Source organism: Populus euphratica, unplaced genomic scaffold, assembly GCF_000495115.2.
Source record: "Populus euphratica unplaced genomic scaffold, PopEup_1.0 scaffold135.1, whole genome shotgun sequence".
NCBI lineage: Eukaryota > Viridiplantae > Streptophyta > Magnoliopsida > Malpighiales > Salicaceae > Populus > Populus euphratica.
In genome coordinates, this window is record NW_011499965.1 from 86941 (window position 1) to 95988 (window position 9048).

Below are 9048 nucleotides of genomic sequence, written 5' to 3' on the forward strand. Positions count from 1 at the left end.
ACATGTTTATTAGAGTATATAAACAATAGGTAAAGTATCAATTTGTGACAAAATGAAGCAAAATCATGCCTTCCTTACAAGCTATAGGTTCAGTCAAGTAGATGAAATGGGAGGGATATAAATTGTATTATAGATTATTCTAATACCTAACAATGATAAATTAATGCAAAAATTGAAGGGAAATGAAAGGGAATTCATGATTCCCTTTATTTTATATTTTCAACCAAATTAGGCCATAAAAGGAAAAGGAGGAAAATTTATGTAATAGTGTGTGAAATCATCATGGAAATGTGTTTTGAACATAAGTTGTATAAATTGATATTGAATTACAAATAAAAGAATGAAAATTCTACTATATGTATATGTTTACAAAAAAATAATCGAAGGGTGTTATTTAGGGAAATTGTGTAGGAGTTCATTGATTTTGGAAAAATAAAAAAAATTAATAAGGATGAAATTATCCTGTATTGGTAAGAAATATTACTGCAAACAGGTCAAAGTCCGAAGTAAGAGTTTGGACATCTGTAGGTTAGTGTCTAACTCCTATCTTATTTAATTTATACACTTCCAAATTTGTTATATAAATCATTATATCTTGTTAAACGACATTACAAAGTAAATAACTTGGTGGATAAATAAAGGAAAAAAATAAATAGCTCTAAATTTGATTAGATGTTCTCGAAATTAGAAGATTAATGAAATCAATAAGAACTTTTGATATCAACATTACCCGAATTTGATTAGTAGTTTCTAGAATTGAAAAACTAATGATATCAATGAGAATTATTGACATCTGCATTTCTTGAATTTAACCAGTCATTTCTAGAATTGAAAGACTAATGATATTAATGAGAATTATTGATATAGGTATTTTTTGAATTTGATTAGTCGTTCTTGGAATTGAAAGACTAATGATATCAATGAGAATCATTAAAATAGCCATTACTTGAATTTGATTAGTCGTTCCCGGGATTAGAAGACTAATAATATCAATGGAAGTCATTGATATTGGCATTACCTCATCTTGATTAGTCGTTCCTGGAATGGAAGATTGATGATATCAATTATAGATGTTAGTATCAGCATATTCTAATCAAATCATGTTTGAAATAAGAAATAAAAATATCAATTTGGAATTGACATCAGCCTTGCTCAGTGGGCATGGGTAATCAAATGATTAATGGTATTATGATGTTTGATGTAATTACTGAAAATAGAAATGATTATGAAATAAAATAAAAAGAATTTAGTGGAAATCTTAAATTTATTTAACTATTCATTTGATGATTTACTCAATGATGAATTAAATGTTGCATTTTTTAAAGATCATCATAATCATAATCATATTAGGAGTAGATCTAACCTACATCTTTTTATTATATAGACTAAGTGTAAAATTTGAATTTTAAATTGTAATATTACTTTGTCTTAGCATGTAAAAATAAATGCTCGTCTTTTATAGTTGTAGTTATTTAAACTAAATGTCCTCTAATATTTACGTATGTTGAATTTTATATTAAACTCTTAAGGATTGAATTTATTGCAATTTATAACCTTATTAGAGGTTAATTAAATAAATGGAATGGAAACATTGATTTATGTGGTTTACGATACAGGAGAAATGGATCAAGGATTTATTTGTGCATGGATATAGAACAAATTATATCGATAATTTAATACCTTTCATTATAATAAAAACTTTGTTAAAATTTTAGTAGAAATTATATACACACACATATACTATGTTTTTGTTTCGAGAAAAGTAATTCGACTGCTACATCTTCTCTCATTTCCATATTATGCCAAGTTGTTAATTCACCTCACCGTTTTTTGTATTTTATTAGCATAAGCTATAACTCGAATATCCCTACTTAATCTTTTTTTCCTTCCCTGTTCTGGTAGTGTAGAATAGGAAATGTTTTCTTATGAATTTTAATCCCTATGGAAGGATATAATCATAGCTAAGAAAAACTTTTTTCACATAAAATAAAGGAATTTCTTTACCTTTTTGAAGTAGTTTTTTAATTTATTATTACTTTTTGTTAATTCTTTGCACGGTTAAAATGAGAAAAATACATGTATAAAAAAGGCACAAGAGAGAAAATAAGAAAATTAACTATGCATGAGTGGCTTTTTTTTTTTGTCTCCTTTTCAAAAGGATCAATGTTGATTTTTTTACAAAAAAGCCTTCTAGATAAGTCTCCATTTCTAAAAGACTAATATCAATATTTTTTTATATAAAAAAAATCTAATCAATAAGTCTCATTTTCTAAAGGACCATTATCATACTTTTCTCTCTTAAAAGATTGACACGATACGTTTATTTTTTTAAGGGATTAATAATAAATTTTTATCCATAACTTTTTCAATGAGTCTTTTTTTATAAAAGATCAACATTGGATTTTTCATGAAATGCTTTCTTGATATGTTTTCTTTTTTAAGGGACCAACATTGAATTTTTTACAAAAGTATTTCTTGAAATGGTTTCTCTTATAAGGGATCAACAAGTCTTTTTTTTTCTTTTTTTAAAGATTGACGTTGATTTTTTTTGTGAAAATGGGTCAATTCTATATTTTATTTTCTAAAAGACTGATGTTGAATTTTTATAGATGATAATAAAATCAAAAAATTAAATCATAGATTAAACTAAAAAAATACTTAGATAGTTAATGACATGTCAAGAAAAAAATTTAAGAGAAAACACAAAGTAAAGATAAACTTTCTTTTGAAAGGATGCGATAAGGATGATATCGATCTTTCATTAAACATAACTAATCTCTTATTTGAATATTTGAAATCATTATATTTTTATGATTCTTAGTTATTGTTTTTAATTACTAGGTGGCAACTTCAATCTTTCATACTTCTTTATTTTATTTTAAAGTTCTTGATCATCATGTCGATTGTACCAAGGCTCACCACATAGGAGTAACTCGTCATTTTCAATTCTATACGAAGCCAATATCACATTGGCTCTTGATATTGATCTTCTTTTAGAAATAACTAATCCCTTACTTAAATTTATAAAACCAGTGCATTTTTAAGATTAGTAATTTTTTTTAATTACTAGATGGAAAATTCAATTTTCCATATTTTCTCTTATTTTAGAGGCCTTGGTTATTGTGTCGGGTGCAATAAGGCTCATGAAATATAAGTAACTCATCATTTCCAACTTTCATAAAAAGTTTATATCTAATTCTGTTTGGCATCAATCTTCCCTTAGACATAACTAACTCTCCTTGAATCTCTACAAATAGTGATTTTTTAGGATTCCTAGTTTCTTTTGATTACTTGGTAAAAACTCCAACTTTTTATGCTTTTCCCTTTTATTTAAAGGTCCTAATCATCATGTAGAGTGCAACAATGCTCCTAAGTGTGAGCAACTTGTAATTTTCAACTTCCATAAAAAGTGTATATTTTATTGGTGTTTGATGTCTCGTACTAGATTTACGATGTTGCTATGTTTCTTGACCTTTAGACTAAGCATCTGATATTATAACTTTAAGTTCAAATTTCATTTGGATATCAATTTATGGTTCTTAAAAATTTTTAAAAAAAATATTTTCCTTACACTTTCAAGAACAATTTTTTTTTTCTCTAGAAATATTATTTTTAGATTAGCACCTTTTACTTAATAAGATGTTATAAATAATATTCAACAATTGTTTTTAGATATCCTTCAAATTTTTATTTATATGACCAAATCTACATGCATCATATAAGCCTCACATCTCCAAGTCTCTAAATATGATAAGTTCAATTGTATAAATTTTCATATCTCATATTAAATCATATCAATAATATTCTTTAAAAAAAAATAAAAGATAACTAATAGTTTATAAGGCATAACTGTGGAGAAAAACAATAGAAGATCTACATTGGTTATCATGAGTTATACCATATTCAACATGATATGATTTTTACTTTTAGATACTTCATTATGTTATGATGTTTTAAGAGGTGTTCATTATAAGTTAATTATATTCTCTTTTAGAATCTTGAAATTTTTAGCTTAAGTATTTTTCATTTCAATCTGATTGAAAGATCCTAATACTCTTTCTATTTTTATTTTTTTTCAACTTCATTTATGAATTTTTTTAATCTCTCAAATAACTCAGATTTATATTTCATCAAATACGTATAACCATATATATATATGGGACACAAATCATCAATGTCCACATATATTTGTATTCTTTAGACTTAACACAATTCATTTATTCTTTTACTATTTTTAGTAAAGAATTTTTTGATATCTTCTCCCATAAACAAACTTCACAAGTTTTGTATGATGCATAATCAAATGGATCAAAATATCTTTCTTCACATAACTTAATGATTTCTATTTGATTTATATGACCTAATCAACAATTCCATGAATATGATGAATATTGATTATTTAACTTATTTATCTTACCATTTATATTAAACATGAGCATTTCTAAATCAAATATATGCAAATTATTTATCTAAATATCATATCCATAATAAATATTATTATAATAGAAAAATATTTTTCATTAATAATAAATTTAAATCCATTCAAAATTAAATAATAATAGATACAATATTTCTATTAAGTCCTAAAACATAATTAAAATTATAAAGTTCTAGTGTATACTCACTTGAAAAAGTTAAATAATAAGTTCTTATAGCTAATAAAATAATTTTTTTTCATTATTAACTCATAGGTCCATTTTGTCTTCAATCAATCTCTTAATTCACTTTAATTTTGACATATTCTTATAGATATCAAAATCATATTTGGTATACAATATCTACAGACCACTATCTAAAATTAAAATATAATTTTCATTCATAAATAAAACATACAAGTTCATAAGAAAAGCTTTTATCATCTTGTAGCCAAACAAATTTTTAAAGGTTTTATATCTTTTAGTTCTACTAATCGCATAAAACAATTATTTAAGATGTATAATTATAGTATAATTATATATTTCCTTTATAATTATAGAAATACTTATTCTTATATTTCCTTTGAATTAGTAACATGTTGGTTATAATTATATATAACATATTCATCGTCATTAATATGACATTAATATTCGATCTTAACTTTTTCATCAATGTTTTCATTAGGGACAAGAGGAATTGAAATTTCAAGAATGTATAACCTATTTTTTTTATTTGAGAACAATTATTAAATTTCAATATCAATCTAATAAGTTTGGTCAAGACATTTTGTTAGCATTAAGTATGCTACATAGAGGTATATTGCTACTTGTTATAATCTAACAACTTGTTTATATTAAAATGTAAAGTATTAGTTTCATGCATAAATATTTATAACTAAATTTAAATAATTTTTTTAATTATATTTGATCTCCCACTAGTTTTCATACATATTAATAATCTTTCCTATTAATTCAAGAAATCTCGCATAGATTTCCTAATAGGTGGTATCCTATTTAATTTATATGATATCGAGTAACTCAAAAAATAAAAATAAGTTAAATTAAATAGATAACATGGCCTATCAATCATATATCTATATGGCTTGAGAATTATACAAACAAATAAATATTAGGAATAAATGTTGATGAAAATCAAAGATCAAATTAAAAAAATGAGAAATAAATACAGACCAAGATATTCAATCTTATGTCACCATGAACTATTTATATTTTTTATTTTATTATATGTCAATAATTGTTCATAAGAAAACTAATATTTTAAATTCTATCAAAATAAAATAACTTTCTAGTATAATTATTTTTTGTCTTATTAATCTATTTTTTTCAACCAAAAATTAAATTTTCTTTTTAGCAATGAATTTCATTTCATAAAAATTGAAAGCAATTAAAATAAATTAGATAAAAATTAAATGCAATTAAAATTGAAATTATATGCACTTTATTTAATAAAAATTAATCTTTTTTGTCGGCGTAAAAGGATGACATATAAATTTAAAGAAATAAATCAATGTAAAACAAATATAAAACAAATCTAAGACTAACCAAAGATTAAGTCAATATATTTAACAAACATAAATATTAATATATCTAATCCCGTTATGGAGAAAGCTCTTTCAAATTGTTTTCATTTAATTATACAACAATAGAATATTTTTTATAAGAAAAGTAATTATTTCAACTCTATTGATAAAAACTTTTCTAGTATAATCCCTTACTTTTCTATCAACATATTCTTTTCCAACTTATTTTTTATGGATTCTTAATCTGATAAAAATTGTAAGCAACTAGAAAAAAAAACTCTAATATGCATCTTTTCACATAAAAAAATAAATAAAAAAGATAAAAACCCATTATATAACTAATATGCATCTTTTTTTTTGTATTTTACTTCACCAGAATAATTATTTTTTTAAACAATAGCCTAACCATAAATGCAAGTTTCAATAAAAATAAGAAAAAATATATTTTTTGATATTTTTTATATGGATGTATTAGAAAAGAAAACAATAATATACTGCTATTTGCTATAATGGAGAACCTTTTGCAATCTATTTTTTTTTTTTACTAATTATACTATTATAAAAAAAATATTTGCAGAAAAGACAACAAATAAAATCATAAAGAAAAAATACATTTTTTAAATTTTTTTTTTTTGACATTCATGTAATATTCTTTGTTTTAAAAACAAATTGTAAGAATTCATTGACCAAAAAGTAAAAGAAATTCAACAACAAAAATATTTGTAATATATTGCTCGTGTGCTACAATAGGAAACTTTTTGGAATATATTTTAAAACTAATTTTATATTATAAAAAATATTTATAGGAAAGACAATGAATCAAATAATAGAGGAATTTTTGTTTTCAAAACCTTATTTTATGACTCATGATATATTCCATGCTTTTTATTTTAATTACAAAAAATATAGTTAATTTAGCAATAATGAAAGAAATTCAAAAAATTTGCAATAACTATCATGGTCTGAATGTTACTTTTATAGAACATTCACGACCCAAACATTAAAAAAAAAAATATGTATAGCATATTCATATAGAATAATAAATAAAATGATTACTAACATCAAAAAAGGGTAAGAATCCCATTAAAAAAAATAAATGTTAATTGATTGATATTTAATGAAACAATATCTCAAATATAAAAATATTTATTGAGTTATAATTAATTTTGATCAAGATTTTAGAAAAAAAATAAAAAAAAATCATGAAAGGAATAATATGATAAGTGCCTACAAATGTCATAAAAAAATTATTATAATCCTATTATTAGAAAAAAAAAATAACTACAAATCAAGCCATATTAAAAACAAATAAGAACCTTAAAAAAAAGTCTCTAAAACTTTGGACATGGTAAGCCAACTTTTAGCTCGGAAAAAAAAAAAAAAAAAAACAGCAAGCGTGCATGGAGTAACAAGGCTAAGCTTCCGTGTCTACTTCTTTCTTTTTTTAAAGGTGGACAAGCAATTAGTCATATGCTTAATTTTTTTTTTAAAAAAAAAACAATGCCTTATCTATATCAGCAGGCAATGGATTGCTTTTGGTTTCAACACTGTTCATTATCACTTTTTAGCATGGTTTTGAAATCCAATTCAATAATCAATTCAGCCAAATAATTAAATCATGAGTCAGATCAGTTAACTCAAGTTAATAAAAAAATAAAAATATATATATAACATATTTATTTTTGTTGAATAAACATATTAAATTTTTCTATATCTATAAAAAAAAAATTTGGATTAAATATCGAAGTAATTGAGTCAATCTTGTCAAAACACCTAATAAATCATTTGTATGTTTCTTTGAAAATTTATTATTATAATCATCTTCAATATCATTAATACTTATAACACATATATTTCAAACATAATAAATAAATAAATATTATATATTAAACAAAACTTTATTTTAAATAATATTTATTACTAAATAATCACAAATTTTCAACTCACCATAATTATTCAAAAATAGATTTGATGTTTTCAAATCTCGATAAAAAAACCTAATTATCATGAAGATATATTTCACACCCTCCAACAACCGAGCATTAAGCATTTAACTTCACTTTGACTAAATGGCAGTCACATTGACTCCATGAGTCCTTTGAGATCATGCTCCATGTACTCCATCACCATAAAAATGCTATCAAAGCTACTCTCTACCACAACTTCTTTAACATCAACAACTAAAGGATGATGAAAAAAAAAATGTTTATTTCCCTAAAAAAAGTTAGTGGAAAACCTTCATGTTCTTTCTCCATCTGTATCTTCTTCAATGCTATAATTTCCCGAGTCTTCTTTTCTCTGGCTCTATATACAACATCATAAGTGCCCTCATCTATTTTATTTAGTCTCTCAAACTCATCAACACTTTTACACCCCTAAAGCATGTTTAAACTTCTTTGAGGTGAACTTGCAGGTTTTAGTGTTTCGCAAGAATCATTTTCATCCTCAGGATCTGTATCAGAATCACAGATCAAGAGTCAAGTCATCTTTTACTCCTCTGTTGTTGTTTCGTTAATTCAAATTAATTTCATATTTTGTTAATTAGATTTTCATCTGTCCTCAATTCTGCTTCGTTCTTCTTTAGAGTTTTGAGAGTTTTGACCTTTTAAAAGGTCAAGAGGACGTCATTTAATTTTTGTTAATATATAAAAAAAATAGACCGGATCTCAACCGGGTTTGACCAGGTCAACCGGGTTTCACCAAACCAACTTTTAAATGGGTTTTACCTCCACCCGGATTGGTTCTAGGCCTGGATTGACTTGTCAGGCCGGTTTAGGTTTTAAAACTGTGCCCTTTAGATTTAAAAAAACTTAAATTTTAACTATGTTTTATATGAAAAAACACCTAAAAAACCTTGATAAATCTATTTCCGACTTTAAATTAGTCGAAGACTAGTCAAAAAACACTTTTAAAAAGCATCAAAAAACAAAAGTAGAAAATCTTTCAAACACAACTATTTAGTTGTACAACATACTCTTACATTTTAGAAGGTATTTAACAGTGATAACGATTATCTTTCAAAATACTTTTCACTTGAAAATGCATTAATATATATATATATATATATATATATATATATATATATATATAGA